The sequence below is a fragment of the Carlito syrichta genome, unplaced genomic scaffold, assembly GCF_000164805.1.
Source record: "Carlito syrichta isolate Samal-C Ts95f unplaced genomic scaffold, Tarsius_syrichta-2.0.1 Scaffold287134, whole genome shotgun sequence".
Classification (NCBI taxonomy): domain Eukaryota; kingdom Metazoa; phylum Chordata; class Mammalia; order Primates; family Tarsiidae; genus Carlito; species Carlito syrichta.
The window spans coordinates 13,046-22,596 of NW_007231230.1; positions in this window are offsets into that span (position 1 = coordinate 13,046).

Sequence of the window (9,551 nt, forward strand, 5' to 3'; positions counted from 1 at the left end):
TGCTTGCCCCAGGATTCAAGACCAGCCTGGGCAATATAGTGAGAGCTCATCTCTACAAAAAATTTTTTTAAATAGCCAAGAAAAAAAAAAAAAAAAAACGAAAACAGGTAACACTTGTAAGTGGAGAGGGTTGGAAAGGAGAAGGGCATGAAAGCACAGCTCTGGGAGAGGTAAACGTGTAGCAATGAGACTTGGGCTTCTGAAAGGCAGAAGCAGGATAGTGAAGACCCAGGTTCCCAAGACTCTGAGATCCTGAGACTGGGAAAAGGCAGTGAGGACCTGGGGGGGGAAGTAAGATGAGGATGTGGAGATGAGTGAAGTCTCATGCAGTGCTAGTGGGATGGTAAATTGATGCAACCATTTGAAATATTTTGGTAGTTCATCCAAAGATTGTCATAGAGTTACCAAATGGCCCAGCACTTCCACTCCTAAGGATATACCCAACAGATATGAAAACATGTTCACAGAAAAATTTGTGTATAAAAGTTCATGGAAGCATTATGCATTATAACCAAAAATTGGAAACAATTCAAATGCTCATTAGTGGAGAAATAAATAAACAAATGCGGTATATTCATAAAATGGAGTATTATTTAAGCCATAAAAAGGGAGAAGATACTATGTGCTACAACATGGAAGGATGCTGAAGACATTATGCTTGATGAAAAACTCCAGACATAGAAGGCCACGTACTTTATGAATCTATTTGTACAAAATGTCCAGAATAGGCAAATCCATAGAAACAGAAAGTAGATTAACATTTGCCAGGGTTGGGGATAATAGGTAGTGGCAACTTAATGGGCATGTGATTTCTTCTTGGGGTGATTATATTGTTCTAGAATTACCTAAAAGCAACAACTGTAAAACGATGTGAATACGTGGAAAAAAGCACTGGAGTGTAAACTTTAACATGATTAACATATTGAATTTTATGTTATATAAGTTTTTTCTCAATAAAAGTAATTTTTAAAAAAACGTTAAGCCACTGTTGCCAAAATGGAGGCTATCTTTTCAGCTGTAAATGTAGAGATACACTAAATTAGTATTAATAGAGTGGAAAATTGAAACTAAGAAAGCAAAGTCAACGAGCTTCCACTGGTACTTCAGCATCACCACCCAGTAGGCCCCCCAAAAGACACAATCAGGCTTTAAATATTCATTTGGTACACCTCTGTCATAGACCTTTACTTGGTCCTGGTTGTTGAATCAATAGGGCATATCAATTTAACCTAAAAAAATGCTTAAAAGATAATTTTCAAACAATAAAATCGTGACATTTATATAGAAAAAACACATGAAGATGTCTTATTTAACTTATGAAGGATCAGCAGATACAATACCTAGTTTAAAAAAGACTCCACAAGCAGCCTGAAGAATAGCAAACATGAAAGCTTAAATGAATATGTGAATGAAAAACATCATTTCATTACATTTCATTACAGAGAGGAGAGACAATTGACCTCCTGCTGGACAAGACATGATGGAAGTCTATCAGAAACCCAAACCTACAAAGAGTTGTAGAAGCACTCAATGCCCAGTGCAGGCTAGACTCACAAATCCTGGAGTGGCGTTCTTGAAAAAGGACCAAGTTTACCATTGAAGAACACATTTCTGTTTTTGTTTATTTTCCCTACAATAAAAAGTCAAGGGAAAAGTTAGAGTTTCCTCAAGAAAATGGTTCAATCATTAAGGTGACCAGGTTTCTACTGTATGTACATCTAAGCCCAGGGCTAATCATGGCCAAGAGGACACCATGACATTCCAAAGTCTATGGAGTCACCAAGGTTGCTTAGTGACCAGCGAGGAACTGTCCCTAGAGAAACAGTGGGTAGGATTGTCTTGAGAAGCCCAGGCCAACTGGCGAATCAAACTGTGCTGATTGGAGCAAAATTCAATGTCTCCTTTTTTGTACTGCTATAACAGTATCTGAGACTGAAAATTCTATAAAGAAAAAGGGTTTATGTGGTGCATGGTTCTGCAGCCTGGGGAGTACAGGAAGTATGACACTGATATCTGCTTGACTTCTGTGGAGGGCCTCATGCTGCTTCCATTCGTGGCTTACAGTGGGAGGAAAGTGGGTATGTGCCAAGGCAGAAAGCAAGAGGGAGAAAAAGTGAGGAAGCCAGATTCTTTTTTTTAACTTTTAAATTTTTTATTTTAAAGATGTGGGGTTCAATTTAGGGTTAGGTTTACAAATATTCATTATGCAAGTACCCTTGTTGATGAGGTGTGCCCTCCACCCTTCCCCAGGCAGTTTCTCACTACTGTCGATTGCACTTCCCCATCCCCCCAAACCTCTGCAGTTTCCTGCTACTGCCAATCCTTTTCTTATAGTATTACAGTAGTTGTTCAAGGTCCACTTATGAGTGAGAACATGTGATACTCAGTTCTTTGTTTCTGTGAAAGATCACTCAGTATTATTAACTAATTCCATCTAGGTTGCTGCAAAGTTCATGATTTTGTTCTTCTTTATGGCTGCATAATATACCATCATGTATTTGTACCACATTCTTTTATTCAGTCCTCTTTTGATAGGCAGCACAGTTAGTTCCATGTTCTTGCTATTGTGAACAATGCTGCAATAAACTTATGTGTTCAGGTATCTTTTAATAGAGATAAAATGACTTTAAATATTCATTTGGTGCAACTCTTTCATAGACATTTTCCTGGTCCTGGCAGTTGAATCAATCAAGTTCTTCCAGGTATATTCCCAGGAGGGGGACTGTGGGGTCATATGGAAAGTCAATTTTTAGAACTTTTAGGGAATGCCACGCTGTTTTCCACAGAGGCTGTACTAGTTTACACTTCCACCAGCAGTGTAGAAGTATTCCCTTTTCACCACATCCTCTCCAGTATCTGTTGTTTTTTGAGTTATTGATGATGGCTATCCTGACTGGAGTTAGGTGGTATCTCAGTGTAGTTGTAATTTGCATTTCTTTGATGACTAGTGAGGCTGAGCATTCTCTCATAAATCCGTTGGCTGCTCGTATAGGAAGCCAGATTCTTTATAACTACTTGCTCCTGAGGGAAATAATGAGTGAGAACTTCCCAGTGCTGGAGGGCATTGCTCTCTCCATAAGCGATCTACACCCATGATCCAAAATCTCCCACTCAGGCCCCAACTCCCAACTCTGCCACAGTGATAATCAAATTTCAACGTGAGTTTTGTTGAGGACAAACCACATCCAAATCATAGCACTCACCAAAACCAGGAAACGAAGACATCGGATCGTTGATAGGCACAGGAGAAAGACTTGCACCCTCTCAGCAAGAGCAGAGATGCAGCTTCCCGAGTCATGTGGGTACTTCCTGTGGAAGGTACACTGTGTCCAAGTCTTGGGCTTGTCCCCATATGTTTTCCTTGTTGCCACTCTTGAGTACCTGATTGCCAGCACATTGGATTGGAGCTGGTGGGAATGAAGTTCACAACAGCCACAGAAGGTGCAGTAGTATTGTAACATAATATATATTGTACATATTGAAATTACATATAACATACACATAGTACAGAATGTGTGTATGTATATATATGTATATGTATGTATATTCTTGCCATAGACATGTATTCAAGCAATAGTTAATTATTAAATATTCATAATTGGATTTTTATATAAGCATATTTTGCTACCAATACAGTCATTCATGTCATTCTTAGAATTATAATACTATAACAAAACACCTAAGCTGTCTCATGATGACATACCTTGTAGAGCTGCATAGAGTTATCAGTGACTGGGTACGTGTTTTTTGAAGTAAAATATGTTATTTAAATATAATATTTTATAAGTAAAATATATTATTAAGTACAATATTTTGCATAAATTTTGTTCTGAGTGGTGGTCTCAAAGCATATGTAAGTCTTGTGAACATTTTCACGGGCTGTATCAAATAAAAAGTGTGTGTCTCATCAAGTGCAGCAATCTCACTCCTTCTTCATGATTGCCAAGTAAGGTACTCCATATCTGATGCCTCTAGCCTATATACAGACAGCTACTAAGTGACATCCTAGCTCATTTGAAGTTCTAGATTAGATTGCTTGTCTTTACAGATGCTGGCAAAGATGTGGAGAAAAAGGACCGCTTCTACAATGATGGTGGGAATGAAAACTAGTGCAACTTCTTTGGAAGACAGTGTGGCGATTGCTGAAAGAATTGGAAATTGGCCTTCCATATGACCGAGCAATTCCCCTATGGGATATATACCCAGAGGAACTCAAATCATTCTACAAAAAAGGTACCCGCACACGCATGTTTGTTGCAGCTCTATTCACAATAGCAAAAACATGGAACCAACCATGCTGCCCATCGAAGTTGGACTGGATAAAAAAATGTAGTACATATACGCAATGGAATATTACACAGCCATAAAGCAGTACCAGCATATGGACTTTGTTGCACTTGGATGGATTTAGGGTTGATCATACTCAGTGATCTATCAAAGAAACAAAGAATAGAGAACCATATGTTCTCACTCATAAGAGGACCTTGAACAATTATAATACTATAAAAAAGGGATTGGCAGTAGTGGGAAACGCTCAAGGGAGGGTGGGTGGGATTGGCAGTTGAGGGAATCTGCTAGGGGAGGGAGGGGCACATCTCATCAACAAGGGTACCTGCATAATCAACATTTGTTTACCTAACCCACATCTTTAAATTTTTTAAAAAGGGGAAAAAAAAAGATTGCTTGTCTTTGAGATACCAGTTTAGCAATCTCCAGCCATGTCATCCTGTATATTCACGGATCCTGCCTAAGTGGAAGTTTCCTCATGTATAAAATGGGAATAATGAGTTCCTCCATCTTTGAGTTATCCCCAAGATTAAGTCAATCTAAGACTGCAAGCTGCTGCTTAATACAGTGCTTGGCACGGAGTAGGCCCTTAATAAACAGCTGCATAGCACTCCTGCATACACCAGATAATATGTGCCAAACACTTAAGTGTGCTTCCAAAAGAGGAAGTTGGGCTGGGTTCTCACATAATTTCTGGATCTTTGGGTCACAAGGTGTAAAAGCTACACCCTGCTGAACTCTGTAACTTGCTGATCAGAGGAGGAAAACGTAATTATATCAGTGCCTTACAGTGCATGCTGGTTTCCTAACTGATCCCCATTGCCTGGCTACTCCCACATTCTCTCCTGTTTTCGCCATCAATCAAAGCAGCAGGACCTGGCTTCACTTTTGCCTACTTTGCAGGGATGATGTAAAAGTGAAATAAATACTAGTGGTCTTGTGCTTAGAATTCATTGACTATATGAATAGTTCCTGTAATAAAAGAAACTTTATTGCCACTTAATGCTCATTAATACTCATATTTATTTAACTCTCATTGTTGATATGACACCCAAGCAAACATGATTTATTATACAGAGAGCCATGAAGCACTCTTAGCATTAACGTACACATTAGGATTCGACCATCCCGTGAGCAGCAGCATGGGGACACATGGGTTCATAAAAGACTGCTTAGTATGAAGAGGATTTGAACAGAAGATGTTTTCTCTTTTGGCGTGTTATGATATAAGGTCTAGGCTGCCTTCTCCCCTTCATGTGTGCCAGCATTTGGAGAGTGCCCAAGATCAAGAACTTACTATATTCTGTCCACGCAACCACTCTAGTTCCAACCTCTGTACCTAGAACACCCTGTGCACCCCAGGAGATAGCACAGGAAGGTGCATTGGATGCCTGTATCCAACATAGCCATAAAAATTTGAGTTACTCCTGCTCTCAAATACCCATTCATATTTAGCTCAGTCTTTAAGGCTGATGAAATTGAATATAGGTGGAGGGAGGGATTAAGGAGTGCTGAGAAGGTGGGAACCTCCATGCTGGTAAGCAAAGCACTAACAAGGCACATTGTCCATTCATCTCTATCAACCTCTTGTGTGCTCACAGGTGAACTACATAAAATTCCAGTGTTCTGGATTCATCCTTCAGTGTCGTCCTTCAGCAACAGCTTTGTGGACTCCCTTATATTTTTTTCCCAGCAAGAGACAGATGAACATCAAGAAAAGCACTCAGGTTGCTTACTTCAATCCTTCCTCACACACATGAACCTAATTCACAGACGGGACTGTGTAGGGCCCTTTTTCTCACCTTGCTCACTGCTTGGCTGAGAAAATTTGCTACATCATTATGAGGCGTCTTGTGCTCCCTTACCAGGCTCACGAAGGGCTCCATTTCTTTTCTGGAAAATTATTTTGTCTCAGCATCCTAATGTCATTACCAAAACTTCCAATAAATGGAAAGACTCTTGGATTTTTTAAATATAAAGATGTGGGTACAATTCAGGGTTAGGTATACAAAAGTTGATTAAGCAGGCACGCTTGTTGATGAGGTATGCCGCTCCCTCCCCTAGTAGTTACCCTCAACTGTCAATCCCTCCCCCTCCCCTGACAGTTTCTCACTACTGCCAATCCCTTTCTTATACTATTATAATTGTTCAAAGTCCACTTATGAGTGAGAACATACGGTACTCTGTTCTTTGTTTCTGTGATAATCACTGAGTATTCTCTACTCCAAATCCATCCAAGTTGCTGCAAACTCCTTATGTTTGTCTTTCATTATAGCTTCATAACATTCCACTGTGTATTTGCACATTTTTTTAATCCAGTCCAGCTTCGATGGGCAACATGGTTGGTTCCATGTTTTTGCTATTGTGAATAGAGCTGCAACAGACATACGTGTGGGTATCTTTTTGTGGAATGATTTGAGAATCCTCCGGGTATATTCCCAATAGGAGAATTGTTGGGTGACATGGAAGGTCAATTTCTACTTTTTTCAGAAAGTACCACACTGTCTTCCAAAGAGGCTGCACTAGTTTGCATTCCCACCAGCAGTGTAGAAGTGTTCCTTTTTCTATGCATCCTTACTAGCTTTTGTCTTTGTTGATTTATTTTTATTTATTTATTTATTTATTTTTTAGTTGGAGTTTCACTCTGTCACCCAGACTGGAGTGCAGTGGCCACTTCCAGCCACCAAAGCCTTGACCTGCTGGGCTCCGGCGATCCTTCCACCTCAGGCTTCCAAGTAGCTGGAACTACAGGCACGGTCTACCATGCCCGGCTAATTTTTTGATTTATTGTAGAGATGAAGTCTCGCCAGGTTGCCCAGCGAGTCTCAAACCTGCGGGCTCAGGCAATCCACTCACCTCAGCCTCCCAAAGCACGGGATTACAGGCTGAGCCACCAAGGTCGGCTGTTATTTGTTTTATTAATGATGGACATTCTTACCGGGCTTAGGTGTTATCACAGTGTGGTTTTTTTTTTCATTTCTCTGATGATGAGTGAAGTTTAGTACTTTTTCATGTGTCTGTTGGCTGCCCGTATATCTTCTTTTGAGATGTGTCTATTCATGTCTTTTGTCCACTTTTTAATGGGGCTTTTTTTTTATTTCAGCGTGTTTGAGTTCCTTGTAGATCCTAGAAGTTAGGCCTTTGTGAGATATACAGCTGGCAAATATTTTTTTCCCATTCTCTGGGAAGTCTCCCTGCTCTCTTGATGGTTTCCTTTGCTTTGCAGAAGGTCGTAGTTTGATGAGGTCCCACCTGTCTTATTTCTTAAGGTATTGGCCTTTAGGGTTCTGAATAGGAGCTGGTTGCCAGTTCCAATTTCCATAACGGTGTCTTCCACGCTTTTTAAGATTCTTCTAGTTTGAGATTTTGCGTTTAGGTCTTTGATCCACTTAGAGTTAATTTTTGTCTATGATAGGTAGGAGTCCTGTTTCAATCTTCTGCTTGTGGTCAGTTAGTTTTCCCAGCACAATTTACTGAATAGGTTCTCCTCTCCCCAGTGGTTGTTGTTGGAGGCTTTGTCAAAGATGAATTGGTTGAGGAATTGAGGCTTTGCTTCCGGAATCTCTATCCTGTTCCATTGGACTACGTGCCTGTTCCTGTAAATGCCATGCTGTTTTGATTTCTGTAGCCTTATAGTCAAGTTTGAAGTCTGGAATTCTGATACCTACTGCCTTGCTTCTTTTGCTAAGGCTAAGGATTGTTTTGATTATTAGTGGTCATTTATGTTTCCATATGAATTTCTGTATTGTCATTTCCAGGTCTGATAAGAATGACGCTGGTAACGTAATGGGTATTGCATTGAATCTGTAGATTACCTTTGGTAGGATGGGCATTTTAATTATGTCGATTCTTCCTATCCATGAGAATGGAATATTTTTCCAATTGTTTGTGTCTTCTTGGATTTCTTTGAGCACTGTTTTGTAGCTCTCATTGTAAAGTTCTTTCACCTCTCTGGTTAGGAAGATGCCCAGGTATTTCTTTGTGGCTATTGTGAATGGGATTGTGCTTTTTATTTGGATCTCTGCCTGCTTGTTGTTGGTGTATAGGAACGCAACTGTCTTTTGCACATTTATTTTGTACCCTGAGACTGTGCCAAAGTCCTTTATCAGTGCAAGCAGGTTTTTGATAGATTCTCTTGGATTTTCAAGGTTTCATATCATCAGCAAAGAGGGATAACTTGACTTCTTCTTTTCCTATTTGGATACCCCTTATTTCCTTCTCTTGTCTAATTGACTGAGCTAGGACTTCAAACACAATGTTGAACAAGAAAGGTGAGAGTGGACAGCCTTGTCTTATTCCAGTTTTCAGGAAAAATGTTTCCAGTTTCTGTCCATATTACAAAATGTTAGCTTTGAGTTTATCATAGATGACACTATTTTGAGTTATGTTTCTTCTATACCTAGGTGTTTCAGGGTTTTTATCAAGAAGGGATACTGGATTTTATCAAAAGCTTTTTCTTCACCTTATGAGATAATCACGTGGTTCTTGTTTTCACATCTGTTGATATATTTAATGACATTTATGGTCTTGTGAATGTTGAATCAGTACTGCTCCCTGGGGATGAAGCCTACTTGGTCATGGTGGATGATTTTTGAGATGTGTTCTTGGATCCAATTTGCTAGAATATTTTTGAGAATTTTTGTATCTATGTTCACAAGGGATATTGATCTGTAATTTTCTTTTTTTGTTGGATCTTTACCTGGTTTGGGTAGAGTTTGATGTTAACTTCTTAAAATGATTTGGGGAGAATTCCATCTTGCTCAATTGCCTGGAATACTTTCAGTAGGATTGATATCAGCTCCTCCTTGTAAATTTTGAGGAATTCTGCTGGAAAGCCATCCAGTTCAGGGCTTTTTTATGTAGGTAGTTTTCATATAACAGAGGCAATTTCCTAGGTTGTTATTGGTCCGTTTAATGTCTCAATGTCTTCTTGTTTCAACCTGGGGAGGTTGTGTGATGTCACAAAGTCCTCCATTTCATCTAGGTTATGAAGTTTGTTTCCATACAGGTGTATATAGTAATCTCTGATAGTCTTTTGCATTTCTTCAGAGTCAGTTGTGATTTGATCTTTTGTGTTTGTGATTGTGTTAATTTGGCCTTTTTATCTCTTTTTCTTGGTCATTCTGATTAGGGGTCCAGCAATCTTGCTAATCATTTCAAAGAACCAGCTTTTGGTTTTGTTAATGTTTTCTAGGATATTTATTTTTCTATGTCCTGTATTTGGGCTCTTATTTTTGTGATTTGGATTCTTCTGCTAAATTTGG